The sequence below is a fragment of the Littorina saxatilis genome, linkage group LG13 (assembly GCF_037325665.1).
Source record: "Littorina saxatilis isolate snail1 linkage group LG13, US_GU_Lsax_2.0, whole genome shotgun sequence".
Taxonomy (NCBI): Eukaryota; Metazoa; Mollusca; class Gastropoda; order Littorinimorpha; family Littorinidae; genus Littorina; species Littorina saxatilis.
Genome location: NC_090257.1, coordinates 33,783,432 through 33,783,731, shown reverse-complemented (window position 1 = coordinate 33,783,731; position 300 = coordinate 33,783,432).

The following is a 300-nucleotide window of genomic DNA, read 5'->3' as shown; positions in this document are numbered from 1 at the left end:
TCTCTCTCTCTCTCTCTCTCTCTCTCTCTCTCTCTCCCTTTCCCTCCACCCACTACCCCGCTCCTCCATTTCTTTCTCCACGATTCTTCTTCTTCTTTTTTTAAGATATATATTTTTTCCTTCATCCCCTTTTATTCATTCATTCAACCCATTCAAACACCTACAGTAGCCATTTCTTTTCCCCAAAGGGTTCCAAAAAGCGGTATGTTTTCTGTTTTCTATCGTTGTTTATCCGAGAGTTGGACCGTGATATGACGGTGTTTTCCTGCTGTCGTTTCAGAGTGGAACGAGACGACAGCT